Source organism: Schistocerca piceifrons, chromosome 7 (assembly GCF_021461385.2).
Source record: "Schistocerca piceifrons isolate TAMUIC-IGC-003096 chromosome 7, iqSchPice1.1, whole genome shotgun sequence".
Lineage (NCBI taxonomy): Eukaryota > Metazoa > Arthropoda > Insecta > Orthoptera > Acrididae > Schistocerca > Schistocerca piceifrons.
Genome location: NC_060144.1, coordinates 488,600,264 through 488,620,123, shown reverse-complemented (window position 1 = coordinate 488,620,123; position 19,860 = coordinate 488,600,264).

Here is a 19,860-nt window from a genome sequence, read left to right as displayed (position 1 = left end):
TGAGCTTACATGCTTTTTATAATCTGGAGATTCTATCTTAATTGGCTATTGAGTTCATTCCTGATGGTTGATTATCTCTTCCAGATATCTGAAGTGGGCAATTTGGGCCACTTTCCCGTATTGAGTAGTAATAGGGAGATTATGTCAAGGTTTGTTTTCTGAGTACTGTGTTTTATCGTAGGAGTTTTCTGTGAGATTTCGTGTAGTTTTTCCAATGCAAGTTTAGCTTCCTCTCTATTGAAACTTCCTGGCAGATTAAAACTGTGTGCCCGACCGAGACTCGAACTCGGGACCTTTGCCTTTGCAAGTGCTCTACCATCTGAGCTACCGAAGCACGGCTCACGCCCGGTCCTCACAGCTTTACTTCTGCCAGTATCTCGTCTCCCGAGTTCGAGTCTCGGTCGGCCACACAGTTTTAATCTGCCAGGAAGTTTCATATCAGCGCACACTCCGCTGCAGAGTGAAAATCTCATTCTGGAAAATTCCTCTCTATTGTTCGTTGGAATGACAAGATCGTCCGCGAAAGCCATACACTTAACCCTGATTCTCTGCTCTTTTTTAATCCCAAGCTGAATTCCTTTTATTTCCTTTTCCCATGTCCTCACAGTTTTTTCCAGAATCATGTTAAATAGAAGGGGGGGGGGGGCACATTTCATCTCCTTGGCGAACACCAGTATGGATATGAAAAGCTTCCGATATTTCTCCCATGAATTTAACTTTGGAAGTTGTAACTGTTAATGCCTGTTGAACAATTGACCTTGTTTTCCTGTCAATTCTGAACTCCTCTAAAGTGTGGAATAATGTTTATCTATTTATCGTATCATAGGCTTTTTAAAATCGACAAAAGTTACCGTAGTAATTCCACATCTTCTCATTTGCAAAATCGTTTTTAAGTTCCATATCTGTTCGATGCAAGGTCGACCTTTGCGAAACCCTGCATGACACTCCTTTATTAACTGGTCTGCTCGTTCTTCTAGTCTGTTTAACAGTGCCTTTGAAAAAATTTTGTACATTACAGGAAGCTGTGAAATTCCCCTGTAATTATTTAGATCGGATTTTGCACCTTTTTGTGGGGAGAGTGAATTAATGCACATTTCCACATTGCAGGCATTTGTTTAGTTTCATAAATGTTTGATATAATTCAGTGGATTTCTGCGTGAGATTATTGTTATTTGATTTCCATACTTCTGCTATGCTTCCGTCTTCTCCTGAAGACTTGTTGTTCATCAAAGAATTGGTTATTTCCTTTACCTCTTTAAGTGATGGTGGATTTGAGTCGGGATTGGATGTGGGTTTTTCGAAATCTATCAGAGGCTTGCAGCGGAGAAGTGAGTGAAAATATTTAGCTGAAATTTTACAATTCTTTTTAGGGCTGGATTTCAGTGATCCACAGGGCCGGAAAAAGCACAGTTTTTTGTAAAAAGTTCTGGTGTTGTTCTTGATAAATTCTTGTTCAGTTTCTTTAAGCCAGCTTATATCATATCTACGTTACATTGAAAAGGAAAATTGTAGTTTAACAACATATGCATTAACTACGAAGACATATTTCATTTTAAATCGCAGGTGACATTTCATTTCAATTGCAGGTGACATATCAAAAATTACAGAAAAATTAATTGTATAAAATTTACAGGACACAATAAAAAAATATACAGCACATTTGTGTTATTGTGCTAGAGAATGATGAGTATTAATTCAATATTAGTCCAACGAAGGTTTTCTAAGCTACTTTGTTTGTGGTTAGACTAGGCTTGCACAGTATTCTTTCAGAGGGTCTGATTCTGCCATCTGCCCTACTGCGATTAGAGTAATGTGATCTTTTCACATCAAATCACTCCTTATGCATTGTCCCAGACTGTTCTGCTATTGTGTAGTCATGCAATAATGTGCCCCACCATCTATTTATGACATTATTCTGGGGGCCAGCTGCCAGTCAATGAACCAAAGTCGATCCTCAGTCTTCCAGTATTTAGTTACAGCTTTCTGGCTTTCCAACTTCTCTGTGTACGACAGCATCATACTCTGAAGTCCCATATTCATTACGACCTTATCCACTAGGCCATTTATACATTTTGTGAATAGTAATGCCCATGAAACGCTCTTAGTAGACACCAAAAATAATTTTTGCGTCTGAATATTTACCTCCATTATGAATGGTGTGTGCCCGTTCATCCTGGATGTCAACAAGAACACCGCCTTTCATTTACTTTTCAACACGAGAACATTCTTATAATCTCCACAAAACTTTGTCTAGTATAAGGCCTCACCTACTAGATAGTGTGTAAGCTATCACTACCAACAGAGTAAGACCAACTTAATAAAATAGAAATGTGAATATTTGCAAGCAATGACACAGAAATTTCAGCAGCGTTCCCCTCAGTCTTAAGGTACAAGCTACATACACATTATATCATAATGGGACGCTGAGCAGTTTCAAGATATAGGCGTCCCCTATTGTGAAGTGGAGTTAGACAGAGCTGTCTATATTCTGAACAGCTCGCATTTAACTTATTCATTTGTGCATCTAGAATACAGTGTGAATTACATAAACACTTCTCCTGTTAATTTAAAAACATTGGCTAGCCAAAGGGGGAATCGTACTTCCTCTTCTTTCAGCCTTCCAGTTGATTCCAGTCAAAACCCTACCATGTTTGATATCAATTTTCACTTTAGTTTTTCAGTGTTCCTAAGAATATCATTGCAATAACATTTCATGTTGGTGTTTTCAAAAACTGAATAAAAATGCTGTAACTATAAATATTCGAAGACCACATAGAAAGAAAGAATTTAGTCCATTTTGTAGATTTTTCAGGAGAGCAATTTTAAAGTTACAGTTTCATTGGTTATTCAAACACGCTTTTGTAATTTATGCAGTACATTCAATGGCCTTTTCTTTAGGATTCCTTAAAAGTGGAAAAAATTATTATTAAAAATTGGACCCTGTATGTCTTTTTATCTAAATGTCTATGTTTTAATTTCTTTGTATAATGCACTCGTTGGATTGCATTAGTCAGAATGTAATGTGATATTGGGATGAGACTTCACTTTAAAACTTCTCTGCAACTCCCTTGACAAAGATCTATTCATCTTTGAGTCTGGTCTTTATTGTGTAGGATGTTCATGATTAATCAGGTTTTAGAATCAATATTGTTTATCAATATCATGTTTTTATTTTCGTTGAACTCATGTAAATTATGATGACTAATAAGCCCATGTATCTACTTTTTTGTCTTAAATCACCTGGTATACAACGACCAACAATTATTTAATAAATCGCTACAATAAATACATTAAAAATATAGTTAATATGATGTAATTTCAGTTATCAGCATAAATCACAGTTTTTATAACCCACAGTCTTCATTTATCACTTTTTACTTATCACAAACAAATAACAGAAATCGGTTATTAACTTTTCATAACTGGCCAAATTTGCAATAGTGGAAATAAAAATTTTAACAGTTACTGGCATAAACATAATGCCTTTCAAAAAAAAACACAAAACTCGTTTGTAAATTCACTGCCAGAAAGGAGTATTTGTACAATACTCTTGGGCTCCTGTGCCTCAGAACACCTTCAGTTCTTTTCCTTGGTGATAGGGAGCGGTCATCAAACATTAGACATGCGACCTCTTATTAGCATGGTATCTCAATAGGTCTGTTATAATAAAGCAGGACCTGCTATTTCACACACTGATATTATTTAGTTTCATTCAATTACTGTGACTAAAGTCTTTACCAGCCTACCTTCGTAACAGGTTGAAGGGAACAAAAACTCTCCTTCTCCTAGTTCTGGTTCCTCTTCCATTCGTGTAGCATGAGCAGTAACAACTTATGTGATCCAAGATCCATTGTAAGTGTCACGATGTATGATAAGCCTTGGACGGTGGCATTCTATCTTCATCTCCTAAGTAATTCGCGACGGGAATGGACGTTTTGGTCGGTATCTTGGTTGCAAGAAATCAGTCCAGTCACGTATAATTGAGCCATCAACTTCAACAACCTGAAAAAGAGTGGTTTTCGCACGCGCATCTTTAGTTATATCTGTACAGTCCTTTAGCTTTTGTTTTACATCTGATGAGGCCCATGTCTATAACACTTTCCATGTATGAATGTCCTCTTACTGGGAATGTCACACGAATTGATTCAAATCGCTTTACATGATGGGCAAGATAGTGGATGAACCTGAAAAGGGTGTAGTTTTTGTTTTGACCACCGCATGAGTCACAAAGGATTTCCAAATATTTAACCTCGGGATCCAGAAACGAAATAACATAATGTTGCGAGAAAGAAACTACTTCATTTAAATCATTCTTCCGTATTTCGTTGGAAACCCATACATATCGCTTCTGGGTTTGTTAACTTTCAGCTTCTCTATCGAGATTGTCTTTTACGCTGATAGAATGCATCAGCTTTACGGCGGTGCAGTTCATATTCAATCTTCTCTCCCGTAATATTATTTTGAACGTCTGATCTTCCCTTCCATCAGTTGCATGTGTGAGTTGTGCCTCTAAAATTTTGAAAATTACAGAAAACTTATCAAAGTACTGCATGTATCACTTCGAGGGAAAGCGAATGAGTTATTAAATTCTGTATGAAACATTGCATGATAAGTTTCATATGAAACGGCAGTATAATGTGTCTCTTGCAACATCTTGAACATCTTGATTGTGAGTTCTTCAGGCTAATACAGTTTCTGTTTTTTATTTATGCTGTAATGACTGGACTGTCCTTTAAATGACTTGATGTGAGTGCAGATACTTTGCTCCGTTTCTGCTGAAAGTTTATGAACTTGTTTTCCGTATTTCCCTCGTTTATCAACTGGCGCAATGCCTTCAAAGAAATTCCTGATAGTTTCTAATCTTTTCTTTAAAATACCATTAGTGATATGTAGGCCTTTTGACAAACAGGCAGTTCTATCACAGTATTATCTTTCATTATTCTGACCTTATAACGAAATGTATAATCACACAAAGTAGCTATTGTCTCATCTCTGCGAAGCCTTCAGCGTTGGGCATTGTCAACAGAAATCTGTCCTGTCTGGTGACAACTTTGCTCATTCCAGTCCTTCACCAGATTGAAATTAGATATTGATTTAGACTTCTGTGCATCAGTTAGCAAATGAGTATTATATTATTCTTATTTCATGTGAAATTGTTCTTAACTTTTTAGATCAGATTGTCTGCCATAGCTCTGTCTTTTTCTAGACTTACCACTGCAGCCTGACTCTGGATATTCCATCACCAGTTGAAACACCGACTTCTGTTGGGTTTTACAAGAAATTCAATTCTGTCTACTACACCACAAGGCGCTGGAGTGATTGTCAAGGCTGCTCTGTGTCAGCACAAATCACGGCACAAAATTCAGTTCCACCACAGCACTAAGCAAAGAAGCTAATGTCAAATCTACTACATGTTAGCTTCAACAGTACATAAGAAGGTTCTACAATGACATTGCATTTAACAATGTCAACAATGAGACTTCCATAAAAGCAGACAAAAAAATCAATACAGCTGAGAAAACCGCATCTGGTGGTCCTCACCCGTTCTGTCCGTGTATTGAACGGACTTGATCCGCTTTCTCCGTGTATACCACATATTAATCTGGCTACAACTCCGTGACTATACCCATCACATTCGTGTAATTTCACCCAACTGAAAGTACGTCTGATGAATTTAATAATGATACCACTAACTCATTTTCGTGAGATTTGGACTTAACCCCTCCTCTCCGTGTAGTCTTCATTTGTGGATCCAATTTTTCAGTACTTCCATCATTAGCTGATCCCCATGTAATATTCGAGAGCATGCTGAAAATAATGATTCCGAATTTTTTACGTGAAAACTCTTAAAGCGTTTAAATTAAGTAACTGTTTCAGAAATTTTACATTTTCATTCTTCATGTTTAGATATTTATTTCTCAACATTGTCACCCTGGCGACGAATGCATTTCTGCCAGTGAGACACTAGTTTGTTGATACTGCCACTGTGGAACAGCTGACTCTGTTGACGGAGTTACAGCCTCACCCCTGTTTGTACCGTTTTATCAGTTGCAAAGTGAAGTCCTCAGAGGTTTTCTTTAACTTCTGGAAATACTTCAAGCTCTGAGATACACGTGAAGGTTAGCACCACGCTTTTCCTTCATTACCAGCACGAACGAACCAACGTCACACATTATTACTGATGTTGATACAATCATCACTCGACAATGCTTTGATTCTTCTACGGATTTCAATTGAACGCCCGTTTTCTAAGGTTAGAAACTCCATTACAGCAAGCTATTTCTCAGGCACCGACACTGTTACGTTACGCTCTGCCATGTTACACTCTACAATTCGGAGCCCTCTAGCGGCAGAGTCTTCCAACTTGCGTCGGCGAAGCGGGAAGACGACCGAGTAATGTGTATAATATTTAACACCTCGACCCATATTAAGAACACAATAAAAAGTTCAGAGGCGCTACTTTTCAGGACTCCCGCGTATATAACCAGGAATACTCTGTTTCATGGCGATAGTGTTTCCATTGTCCACAGCGGTCAGATAATATGTGCAGTGGTAACTAACGGTCAAATATGTTAAAAGTGGTGAAACGAAATGATGGTATGGCATTTTGGCCGGGAGGCCCCATTCGGGGGAGTTCGGCCGCCGTATTGCAAGTCCTTTTTAGTTGACGCCACTTCGGCGACTTGCGAGTCAATGATGGTGAAGGACACACAACACCGAGTCCCCCGCCGGGAATCTAACCCTGGCCCCCTGTGTGACAGGCGGTAACGCTACCGCTACACTACGGACGCGCTCGTAATATTGCGGAGTGAAATTCAGTCGGTAATCCTAAACCAGTTTCAACGTCACAAACGTAGGCGCTGGTAGTTACAAGGGAACCTCCCCGTAGCACCCCCCTCAGATTTCGTTATAAGTTGGCACAGTAGATAGGCCTTGAAAAACTGAACACAGATGAATCGAGAAAACAGAAAGAAGTTGTGTGGAACTATGAAAAAAATAAGAAAAATATACAAACTGAGTAGTCCATGAGCAAGATAAGCAATATCAAGGAGTATGTGAGCTCAGCAGCGCCGTGGTCCCGTGGTTAGCGTGAGCAGCTGCGGAGTGATATGTCCTTGATTCAAGACTTCCCTCGAGCGAAGAGTTTAATTTTTTATTTTCAGACAATTATTATCTGTCCGTCCGCCCATCCGATGCGAGGTAAGTGCGTAGTATGGGGACGCTACACCTAAACAAACATCGAAACAGACATATTCCTGTCATGTGACGCACATGCCGTCACCAGTGTCGTATAGAATATACCAGACTGTTTCCCTGTGGAGGAATCGGTTGACCTGTGACCTTGCGATCAAATGTTTTCGGTTCTCATCGGAGAGGCACGTTCTTTCGTCTACTAATCGCACGGTTTTGCGGTGCGGTCGCAAAAAACAGACACTAAACTTATTACAGTGAACAGAGACGTGAATGATTGAACGGACAGATCATAACTTTGCGAAAATAAAGAAAGTAAACTTTTCACTCGAGGGGAGACTTGAACCAAGGACCTCTCGTCCCGCACCTGCTCACGCTAAACACGGTACCACGGCGCTCAGAAGCTCATAATTTCCTTGATGTTGCCTATCTTGCGCATGGACTACTCAGTTTGTATATTTTTCTTATTTTTTTCATAGTTCCACACAACTTCTTCCTGTTTTCTCGATTCATCTGTGTTCAGTTTTTCAAGGTCTATCCACTGTGCCAACTTATAACTAAATCTGAGGGGGGTACGATGGGGAAGTTCCCTTGTTAGGTGTAGTGCCTTCTGGGTCTCGACACAAGGCGTTGCCGGCAGGTAGGTCCTCTATAAAGTGTTGAAGACGTTAAACACGTGACGATTGAAGACTGAACTGTATACCAGCTCGACGTCGGAGAGCTCAATAGGGAGTAAATGCGCCATGTGATGCAAAGTGTGATGGGCCCTGCGGCACGGCCACGTTGCGCAGGCAGCCGTCACGGGACGAGGAGTGGCCGGGGGCCCGTGCTGCGAGCACGCGCTCCACCTCCTCCACAGTTCACTGTTCGGGCCCGTGGGCTGCAGCGTCTCGTTACACATTCTAGTTACGATTTATTTAGAATGTCAGAGAAATTTCCTTTGTTTCTCTGAAATTACTTTCACAATGGCGAGAAATCTGTAAAGTGCGATCACAATAAGAGAGGCCGATCACATATCTTGCGGATGCCTACGTACGACCCAAATCAAAACTTTTAATCATCATCTCGAAAAAATCCAGTTGCGGTCATGAGACCAGACCATGCCATCACCGGTTCTCTACTCATTCTCCTTCAGCGCTACACATTTCCCCCACCCCAACGACGGATGAATTGACGGGGACCACGTCTGCACTTCCGGTACTTTGAAGTACAACTGTTGTGGAATTTCGTGTAATCTGTGGCAGCTTCATCCGAGGAAGAATTACTACGTCAGGTGAATAGAGGGTCACGGGAGTGAAGGTCGATTTTACATTTGCCAAACAGCCCAAGAAAGTGATGTGTGTGACTAAGTCCCGAGCAAAACAAACTGACGCTGTCGTGCAGCAGAAACACACTCCAATGGGTCTCACCGTGAAGCTTCGACTTCTCAGTCTTCCTTAACATTATCAGGAGATTTCGGTAATTCGTTCACATTAGGGTTTGCGTCTGGGAAGAATAATCTATTAGCGGTGCATAATGAAAGTCCAAAAAGCACTCGCCACCACCTTGCTCGGAAACGAAGGGTTTTAGCGTTTTTTGGCTGTGGTTAATCTGCGTGTTTCAATTACTTTCAATCGTACTTTGTTTCGGGGTTATAGCGACAACCCCGGCACGCATCTGTGGCACTCAGACGGTTAAAGTGGTTGTGCGATTGGGGTGTTTTGTGCTTATTCTTCGTAAGAATATCGGCACAGGTATGTGAATTCCCTGACACTCGATTTTAGTCATTTTTGTAGTAATATGTACGTTCAGTGCTCTTTGTTACCTTTCCCTTGCCGGACCTTCTTGAACGATTTCGTGCAATAATAAAAGTTAACGCTATACGTTTTAATGTTGTTGTTGTTGTGGTCTTCAGGCCTGAGACTGGTTTGGTGCAGCTCTCCATGCTACTCTATCCTGTGCAAGCTTCTTCATCTCCCAGTACCTACTGCAACCTACATCCTTCTGAATCTGCTTGGTGTGTTCATCTCTTGGTTTCCCTCTACGATTTTTACCCTCCACGCTGCCCTCCAATACTAAATTGGTGATCCCTTGATGCCTCAAAACATGTCCTACCAACCGATCCCTTCTGCTAGTCAAGTTATGCCACAAACTTCTCTTCTCCCCAGTCCTATTCAACACCTCCGCATTAGTTATGTGATCTACCCATCTAATCTTCAGCATTCTTCTGTAGCACCACATTTCGAAAGCTTCTATTCTCTTCTTATCTAAACTATTTATCGTCCATGTTTCACATCCATACATGCCTAAAATCCATACAAATAGTTTCAGACACGACTTCCTGACACTTAAATCAATACTAGATGTTAACAAATTTCTCTTCTTCAGAAACGCTTTCGTTGCCATTGCCAGTCCACATTTTATATCCTCTCTACTTAGGCCATCATCAGTTAATTTGCTCCCCAAATAGCAAAACTCCTTTACTACTTTAGGTGTCTCATATCCTAATCTAATTCCCTCAGCATCACCCGACTTAATTCGACTTGTTCCAATTCGACTACAATCCATTATCCTCGTTTTGCTTTTGTTGATGTTCATCTTATATCTTCCTTTCAAGACATTGTCCATTCCGCTCAACTGCTCTTCCAAGTCCTTTACTGTCTCTGACAGAATTACAATGTCATCAGCAAACCTCAAAGTTTTTATTTCTTCTCCATGGATTTTAATACCTACTCCAAACTTTTCTTTTGTTTCCTTTACTGCTTGCTCAATATACAGATTGAATAGGATCGGGGAGAGGGTACAACCCTGTCTCATTCCCTTCCCAACCACTGCTTCCCTTTCATGTCCCTCGACTCTTATAACCGCCATCTGCCTTCTGTACAAATTGTAAATAGCCTTTCGCTCCCTGTAATTTACCCCTGCCACATTTAGGATTTGGAAGAGGGTATTCCAGTCAACATTGGCAAAAGCTTTCTCTAAGTCTACAAATGCTAGAAACGTAGGTTTGGCTTTCCTCAATCTTTCTTCTAAGATAAGTCAAAAGGTCAGTATTGCCTCACGTGTTCCAGTATTTCTACGGAATCCAAACTGATCTTCCCCAAGGTCGGCTTCTACTAGTTTTTCCATTCGTCTGTACAGAATTCGCGTTAGTATTTTGCAGCCGTGACTTATTAAACTGATAGTTCGGTAATTTTCACATCTGTCAACACCTGCTTTCTTTGGGATGGGATTATTATATTCTTCTTGAAGTCTGAGGGTATTTCGCCTGTCTCTTACAACTTGCTCACCAGATGGTAGAGTTTTGTCAGGACTGGCTCTCCCAAGGCCGTCAGTAGTTCTAATGGAATGTTGTCTACTCCTGGGGCCTTGTTTCGACTCAGGTCTTTCAGTGCTCTGTCGAACTCTTCACGCAGTATCATATCTCCCATTTCATCTTCACCTACATCCTCTTCCATTTCCATAATATTGTCCTCAAGTACATCGCCCTTGTCTAGACCCCCTATATACTCCTTCCACCTTTCTGCTTTCCCTTCATTGCTTAGAACTGGGTTTCCATCTGAGCTCTTGATATTCATACAAGTGGTTCTGTTTTCTCCAAAGGTCGCTTTAATTTTCCTGTAGGCAGTATCTATCTTACCCCTAGTGAGATAAGCCTCTACATCCTTACATTTATCCTGTAGCCATCCTAGCTTAGCCATTTTGACTTCTTGTCGATCTCATTTTTCAGACGTTTGTATTCTTTTTTGCCTGCTTCATTTACTGCATTTTTATATTTTCTCCTTTCGTCAATTAAATTCAAAATTTCTTCTGTTAATCAAGGATTTCTACTAGCCCTCGTCTTTTTACCTACTTGATCCTCTGCTGCCTTCACTACTTCATCCCTCAAAGCTACCCATTTTTCTTCTACTGTATTTCTTTCCCCCATTTCTGCCATTTGTTCCCTTACGCTCTCCCTGAAACTCTGTACAACCTCTGGTTTAGTCAGTTTATCCAGGTTCCATCTCCTTAAATTCCCACCTTTTTGCAGTTTCTTCAGTTTTAATCTACAGTTCATAACCAATAGATTGTGGTCAGAGTCCACATCTGCCCCTGGCAATGTCTTACAATTTAAAACCTGGTTCCTAACTCTCACCATTATATAATCTATCTGATACCTTTTAGTATCTGCAGGGTTCTTCCATGTATACAATCTTCTTTTATGATTCTTGAACCAGGTGTTAGCTATGATTAAGTTATGCTCTGCACAGAATTCTACCAGGCGGCATCCTCTTTCATTTCTTACCCCCAATCCATGTTCACCTACTACGTTTCCTTCTCTCCCTTTTCCTACTACCGAATTCCAATCACCCATGACTACTAAGTTTTCGTCTCCCTTCACTATCTGAATAATTTCTTTTATTTCATCATACATTTCTTCAATTTCTTCGTCATCTGCAGAGCTAGTTGGCATATAAACTTGTACTACTGTAGTAGGCGTGGGCGTCGTGTCTATCTTGGCCACAATAATGCGTTCACTATGCTGTTTGTAGTAGCTTACCCGCACTCCTATCTTTTTATTCATTATTAAACCTACTCCTGCATTACCCCTATTTGACTTTGTATTTATAATCCTGTATTCGCCTGACCAAAAGTCTTGTTCCTCCTGCCACCGAACCTCACTAATTCCCACCATATCTAATTTTAACCTATCCATTTGCCTTTTTAGATTTTCTAACGTACCTGCCCGATTAAGGGATCTGACATTCCACGCTCCGATCCGTAGAACGCCAGTTTTCTTTCTCCTGATAACGACGTCCTCTTGAGTAGTCCCCGCCCGGAGATCCGAATGGGGGACTATTTTACCGCCGGAATATTTTACCCAAGAGGACACCATCGTCATTAACCATACAGTAAAGCTGCATGCCCTCGGGAAAAATTACGGCTGTAGTTTCCCCTTGCTTTCAACCGTTCGCAGTACCAGCACAGCAAGGACGTTTTGGTTAGTGTTACAAGGCCAGATCAGTTCAAAAATGGTTCAAATGGCTCTGAGCACTATGGGACTTTCTTGTCATCAGTCCCCTAGAACTTAGAACTACTTAAACATAACTAACCCAAGGACATGACAAACATCCATGCCCGAGGCAGGACTCGAACCTGCGACCGTAGCAGTCCCGCGGTTCCGGACTGAGCGCCTAGAACCGCTAGACCACCGTGGCCGGCGCCAGATCAGTCAACCATCCAGACAGTTGCCCCTGCAACTACTGAAAAGGCTGCTGTCCCTCTTCAGGAACCACGCGTTTGTCTGGCCTCTCAACAGATACCCCTCCGTTGTGGTTGCACCTACGGTACGGCTATCAGTATCGCTGAGGCACGCAGGCCTCCCCACCAACGGCAAGGTCCATGGTTTATGGGGGGGAGGGTTTTAAAGTTACGTACCATTATTTATGTGATTCAACTCTCTCGGCATTTAACTGCTAATCTCCCTTTATCAATTTCCCTGCTTTCCATCGGACGGCATTGTCAACAAACGGCTGAAAAACGCAGGGAGAAAATGGACAACGACGACAAGCTATTCCCCGCCATCGCCGACAAGTTTAAAGAACTCTTGAAGGACACACCAGTTTTGGAGCTTTTGGGGCTTGTTCTCATGTCAAATATGTGTATGAATGCAATACAGTGCAACAAAAACGACGCTAATCCTGCAGAGGACACTCACTACAGCGGAGTGAACATTTTTTCCGGAGAACAAGATGATGTCAAATCGAACACAAAAACACTTTCGACCCAAGTTCGTTCTACCGTGTTCGGACCACATGGAACGATGAAGCCTATGACAGAACTGCTAACGCAGGCGACACTATCAGCTCAGCACCGAGGTGCAGTGTATTTACCAACTAAAACTGACATTGTGGTTGTAGGAGACTCAGGAACCTTAACAGCCGGTGACCTCGTCCGCGCCGCCATCAGAATTCGAAGCAACGAACCTTTCGTCCGCCAGATCCAGCAGCCTCCGCACTTGCTATTACCGGCTTCGCCATTTACACCCAACCGAAAATGTGGTTAGTTGTAACTGAATATATATTCCATAAACAGCAAGTGTCCGAAGATATGTAATTTGGACCGACTAACCACAGCATTACTTGCAGACTTTATTGCGTACACGCCGACAGATCGAGCATAAGGAAGATTAGGAGACGAACTGATTGAACGATGTAGTAAATCCAGTGGCCACGGGATCGAACGGCTTATACATCAAGAGAAACGTGGTACAAGACGACATCAGGATTTTGGCAACATCTACTTAATTTAATGGACAGCTCCTCAGTTACTATACATGTAGCAGCAACAAGTACAGGCACGAACGTCTTTAGCCGAATAGCTTGACAAATTGCTTCAGGCCGCTGAAGAGTCGGGGCCAGCGAGATATATGGGTCTTGCAATGAACTTGTGACGTCACAATAGTCGACATGTATGCCACACTTCGCGAACGTTTGGCTCCGATCGGGGCCCACCGGAAATTAGTATTTAAATGGACACGTACCTCCTAAATGTCGTAATTTTGTCGTGTGTTGTCGAGAAGTTGCAAGCATTCAAACACACAGCTCAGAATAATTAAACCCGTCTGAAAGAGCTCCTCTCTCCCGGCCAGAGACGGCTGCTGGCACCCGCCGCGTGCTGCGACGTAACGCTCCGCCGCCTGTCTTTCTAGCAGGCCACGACAGGGCATGGCTGTAGCGCGAGTCGCTCGCAACTGTTCTGATGAGAGAACATCGGCCTACTCGTCGGCCGAACGCGACCGATGCCGGCCGCTTTTACCCTAGACGACGACTTGTAACTGTGGTGACGTCACGTCACGACGCCCACCGAGCGTTTCCCAGTGAATCCGAAGCTTAGGAGCCACAGTGGAGGTGCTAGGAAACCAGGTGCGCGGGCAGCGACAACGAAGGGGCACAGAAAGTCGAACCAAGTGCGAGTTAAACCCGGTCTACTGCCACGAGCGCCACGGCGACAGCGAAATGAAGCCCGCGAACGATGCAGGTAGCACTCACGTTTCGGTCAACACTGTGTAAAGTGTACTTAGCCGTGCAGTTACCCAAATGGGAATCGCGATCTGAGGTAGGCGCGACAGGTCGCACGCCGGACAGAAAGTGCTGATCACGTCACAATAGCCAGGTATCCAAGGCAAAAGTTCCGTACCTACACACTATCCTAAACAGTCACCTTCACGCGCGTATTCTACTATGTTAAAAATACTTCATGTATTTTATTTCATTTTTCATTTGCACGTCTAGTTCTGTAGGACCAAACTGAGGAGCAAATCTCCAAGGTCATGGAACGTGTCAGTAAATTACAACATAATAGCAATAACAGATAAAATAAAATGTTTATGAATCCAAAAGACGTCAAGCCATAAGTTTAAGTAAAGCTAATCAACAATATAACATACGAATCAGCTCAATTTTTCAAGGAACTCCTCAACAGAATAGGAGTGAACCATAAGGAAACTCTTTAGTTTCTATTTGAAAGGGCGGCCACGGTGGCTGTGCGGTTCTAGGCGCTTTAGTCTGGAACCGCGCGACTGCTACGGTCGCAGGTTCGAATCTGCCTCGGGCGTGGCTGTGTGTGATGTCCTTAGGTTAGTTACGTTTAAGTCATTCTCAGTTCTATTGGACTGATGACCTCAGATGTTAAGTCTCATAGTGCTCAGAGCCATTTGAACCATCTTTTTGAAAGGTCGTGGATTATTGCTAACATTTTTGAATTCTTGTGGTAGCTTATCAAAAATGGATGCAGCAGTATACTGCACACCTTTCTGCACAACAGTTAAGGAAGTGCTATCCAAATGCGGACTGGGTGTCTGCCAAGTATAAACACAGTGAAACCCGCTAATTTTTGGGAATAAGCTGATATTGTTAAAAAGAAACGACAGAGAGGTCAGTCTCAAAATACCCAGACTAGTGAACAGGGGTCGACAAGAGGTTCACGAAATTATACTACATTTTACCCGAACTGCCCATTTCTGAGTCAAAAATATGCTTCTAGAATCGGAAGAGTTACGGTACCCCAAAATATAATACCACACGACATAAGCGAATTAGAATAAGCAAATTAGGTTAATTTTAGGGTCGAACGATCACTTACCTCAAATACCGTTCGGATAGTAAATAGGTAGTATTGAGTCTTTGAACAACATCTTGAACGTGGGCTTTCGAAGACAGTTTACTCCCTATCTGAACGCCTAGAAATTGGAACTGTTCAGTTACACTAATCATATGCCCACTCTGTGAAATTAAAACGTTGGGTTTTATTGAGTTCTGTGTTAGAGACTGTAAAAACTGGGTCTTACTGTGATTTGCGTTAGTTTATTTTCTGCATGCATGAGCTTATCTCATGAACTGCACTATTTGAAACAGAGCCAATGTTGCGCGCAACATACTTCAGTACCAAGCTAGAGTCATCAGGAAACAGAAATATTTTAGAATTCCCCATAATACTAGGGGTCGTGTCATCTATATAAACAAGGAACAGGAGTTGCCCAGTACTGATCCCTGGGGCAGTCCCCATTTGACTGTACTGGCAGGTGTGCAGGCGTGACGTTCCTCGTGGACACTGGCTCTGGCGCCATCGCACTGCCTGCCACCTGTAGGCTAGACAACAAACAGGACATCCAAGCAGGTCTGAAAGTGTGCGAGCCAACATCCCAGAGATGTTCGGGCTCACATGCGGTTCCCCTTCATTGAAATGTCTTGGCTCAAACTCGTGTCGGTGTTGAACCGCACGTGTCGCATTACACGCCCTAAATTAAATACTTGGTTAAATTGTCTGGCTGATGGCAAGTTTGCGAAATACAAAGTTAATATAACATATAATAACAGTAGTAATAATATCGTAACCTAAATTAACGACCCATAAATGATGTAGGCCACACAGTTTCGATTTGGTTAGAATAATGTTTATTCAGAAAGAAAACTAACAGCGAAAGAGGTCGTATTTAGAATCACTATTACACTCGGGCGCATATCCATTTGACACAGTTTGATCACTCACAGTCTCATCGCGAAACACAAGTCCAATACTCCACCTCGATATTTAAGCGAAAAGTTAGAGTTCACACCTCGCACGCTGCTGCTCACCGCTCGGAGACTAAGTCCCGCTATAACACACAACGCGAAAGCCTAAAGGCTGACTGTCCGCTTTCGCGTCTCAATCCGAACTGTTCACATTGGTGTCTCCAACCGAACTGTCCGCTTTCGCGTCTGCACTAGCACTCTGCCTCTGCCCGTCCCCGGCTGCGTTTCCCGCGCGCCGAACGTACTCGCTCAACTGACTAGTGCAGTTCCCTTTCCTGAAGCCGTCCATCTGACTGGCTACAGCTTATTCTACATTGCTCTACATTTTAACATATTTAAATAATCGAAGCTGGACCACTTTCACGTTCTAAACAAAGTAACAATAATATCCACTGCAAAATTCTTTACATAAAACCAATATAATTTCCTTCTTAACTTCGAATGTCAGTGGTAGTAGCCTTGCAACAATGCGCTTTCTGATAAATAAAGAACAAAAGTAACTATTACGCACCAAACTTTGCAATAAATATTCTATTACCTAATGATTCAATAAGGTCTCATACTTTCATTGTTCAATGTGTTTTGTGTGGGGGGAAATGATGATCTGATGCTTAACTGAAAATACTGATAATTTAAATTTCCTATATCTTTTAAACAAATAAACTTACAAAGTTGATATTTACAGCGTTTGTCATTTTAATGATGAGCTTCTATATGAAATATCGATCATTAATATCGACTAAAGCATTCAGATTTTAGCATTCAGGTCTTTGTTACAGAACATGTCAATTTCACTTTAACAGTAAATCGTAAACTATTATAGATATGATCAATATTCAGATTTTATTGGTATCACCATGAAATTTTATGTAGGATGGTAGATTAAAATTACTGTGGCTTCATTCCCTGAACTACTACAGAATTAAAAACTTTCCATAAATGTATCCCTTTATGGCCGACCTTAGGTCCGCCATATTTAACACTGGTACGTCTCCTTGGCCACAAACGGCTTCTACTGGGTTTCCGTATGACGAAGGTTCTCGTCTGTCTCTCTCCCACACTTCAGCGCTTGGGCCTCAATAGACAATAGACGTCTGTGAGTTTCCCCATCTCGTGGTGAATCTGCGCTCTTTGTAGCTTCCGGTCCTGAATGGCAGGGTTCATTTCACAATTCCTGAAGGCTGACCCTTTCGGCCATGTATTTAAATGAGTGCGAAATACTCGTTAACTCACAAGTGATTAACGACTGCTGAAACATCACGACGGGTACCAAGTGTAACACGTTACACGCCAGCTTCTCCAATCTTTTCACTTGATCATTTATTGTCACAGACGTCGCTCAACCTATTTTGGACGCTGACTTCACCACATACTGTACACTAACAATAGACCCGTACGGAACTGGCCTATTGAACAAAATCGATATGAGTGCGGTACCAAGGATCAATGGCTGCCCTGCTTGCACTGCATTACAGAGGATCGACAACGTACAAGCTTTCAAGGAAGAAATTTTTAGTGAAACCCAGGCCCTGACAACAAAATTATCCCCCATAAATAAGGAGACGGACAAGCCTGAGACTGCATGTCTGAAACGTGGACGTCTACTGAGAACCACAGAATAATAATAATGAGTGTATGGCATTGGTGGCTGGGAGACCCCTCGCGGGACGGTTCGGCCGCCGTTCTACAAGTTCTTTAACACCACAACGGCGACTTGCGCGTGAATGAGGATGAAATGATGATGAAAGACACACACACGCACACATACACACACACACACAGTCATCTCGAGGCAGAGAATATCCCTGACCCCGCCGGGAATCGAACCCGGGACCCAATGCGCGAGAAGCGAGAACGCTACCGCAAGACCACGAGCCGCGGACAACCAGATAATTAAACCACCGAACAGAATACAGTTGTAGGCTAACCGCAATACGGTGCACCAACCCCGCACCACGCCTCGACAGCCAATCTCATACGCGCATGCAGAGTCGCATCTGAGTGCCTATGACCGCCAAAGCCAATTTTTGAGGAGGTTTTGCATACTGGGATCACGATCTTTGCTCCCACATCTTGGCCGCAAGAAAGACGGTTCGCGGGGGCCATGTGGCGATTGCATCTACATCTACACGCATTCTCTGCAAATCACATTTAAGGGCCTCGCAAAGGGTTCATCGAACAACATTCACTATCTCTATTATTCCAATCTCGTATAGCGCGCGGAAAGAACGAACACTTGTATCTTTTCGTACGAACTCTGATTTCCCTTACTTTATCATGTGATCGTTTCTCCCTATATAGGGCGACGTCAACAAAATATTTTCGCATTCTGAGGAGAAAGATTGTGATTGGAATTTCGTGTGAAGATTCCTCCGCAACGAAAAAGTCTCTGTTTTAATGATGTCCATTCCAAATCCTGTAACATTTCAGGGACACTATCCCATATTTCGCGATAATACAAAGCGTACTGCCCTACTTTGAACTTTTTCGATGTACTCCGTAAGTCCTATCTGGTAAGGATCCCACAACGCGCAGCAGTATTCTAAAAGAGTACAGACAAACGTAGTAGAGGCAGTCTCCTTAGTAGATCTGTTACATTTTCTGAGTGTCCTGACAATGAAACGCAGTCTTTGGTTAGCCTTCTGCACAGCATTTTCCGTGTGTTCCTTCCAGTTTAAGATGTTCGTAATTGTAATTCCTAGGTATTTAGTTGAACTTCCGGCCTTGGGATTTAACTGTTTTATCGTTTAACCGAAGTTTAGCGGGTTCCTTTTAGCACTAATGTGGATGACATCACACTTTTCGTTATTTAGGTTCATCGCCAATTATCGCACCATAGAGATATCTTTTCTAAATCGTTTTGCAATTTAATTTTATCATCTTATGACTTTACTAGTCGATAAACGACAGCGTCATCTGCAAACAACCTAAGACAGCTGCTCAGATTGTCTCCCAAATCGTTTATATAGATAAGGAACTACAAAGGGCCTATAACACTACCTTGGGGAATTCCAGCAATTACTTTTGTATTCATCGATGACTTTCCGTCAGTTACTACGAACTGTGATCTCTTTGACAGGAAATCACGAATCCAGTCACGTAACTGAGACGATATTCCGTAAGCACGCAATTTCACTACAAGCCGCTTGTGTGGTGCAGTGAGAAAAGCCTTCCCGAAATCCAGAAATAGGGAATCAATTTGAAATCCCTAGCGAATAGCATTCAACACTTAATGCGAGTAAAGAGCTAGTTGTGTTTCACAAGAACGATTTTTCTAAATCCGTTTTGACTGTGTGTCAATAGACCGTTTTCTTCGAGCTAATTCATAATGTTAGAACACAATATATGTTTCAGAACCCCGCTGCATATCGACGTGCATAGTCTTAGGCAGGCATCCGGAGAGTAACATACAAGGCCCTGCACGCGTGCTACCTGCTACAGTGGTTTTTAGCGTCCTTTGCCGTCAAAAAGCAAGCAACCAAACACCAGTAGCGAGAAGTGACATACCTATGACTGCAGTGATCACACAGTCCGGTTTATCTGAATTTTAATATGTGCCTTGTGGTCTCAAAAATGCTGTGTAGACGCGGTGATGTTTTGTGGGTGAGGTGTTCAAGGGACTTTTCTTTTGTTCCAC